Below are 983 nucleotides of genomic sequence, written 5' to 3'. Positions count from 1 at the left end.
CCTTTGTTTAAAGGGAGGTAGGTATTTAAAATCATTTTATTTAAAAAGAAATAGAATAAAAAAAGTGTCTAAATAAGATATAAAACTAGAACAGTACTGATGCAGGGTGTGTTACAACATTCAGGTACATACGAAGATGGTCTATTGCAAGTACATTGATGTAAATACTTTTCTGCATCTCTAAATGCAAATATCCAAAAGTGCCTAGAGTTTCATGTATATTGACTAGGAATAAAAGAATGTTTGTCAATTAATAAAGACCAAGTTTCATAAAAATCCGGATAAGAAATAAGAAAATTGGTAATGCGCATGCGCACAACAAAATTTTTTTTATTTCCATTGAATTTATTGGATTATACACTTACATAGCAAGTTTGATTAAATTCGGATAAAAAGTAAGAAAGTTTGTAATGCGCATGCGCACAACAAAAATTCAATATTTCAATCAAATTTAGAATTGGATTGTACACATACATACCAAGTTTGGTGAAATTCGGATAAGAAATAAGAATGTTGGTAATGCGCATGCGCACAACAAAAATTCCATATGTCCATCAAATTTAGAATTGGATTATACACTTACATACCAAGTTTGATTAAATTCGGATAAGAAGTAAGAAAGTTTGTAATGCGCATGCGCACAACAAAAATTCAATATTTCAATCAAATTCAAAATTGGATTGTACACATACATACCAAGTTTGGTGGAATTCGGACAAGAAATAAGAAAGTTGGTAATGCGCATGCGCACAACAACAATTCAATATTTCCATCAAATTTAGAATTGGATTATACACATACGTACCAATTTTGATGAAATTCGGACTAGAAATAAGAAATATGGTAATGCGCATGCGCACAACAAAAATTCAATATTTCCATCAAATTTATAATTGGATTATACACATACATACCAAGTTTGATGAAATTCGGATAAGAAATAAGAAAGTTAGTAATGCGCATGCGCACTACGCAAATTCAAT

This window comes from Lottia gigantea (genome assembly GCF_000327385.1).
Source record: "Lottia gigantea unplaced genomic scaffold LOTGIsca_291, whole genome shotgun sequence".
NCBI lineage: Eukaryota > Metazoa > Mollusca > Gastropoda > Lottiidae > Lottia > Lottia gigantea.
The sequence above is the reverse complement of the archived record's forward strand: the minus strand, read 5'-3'. Positions refer to the sequence as shown.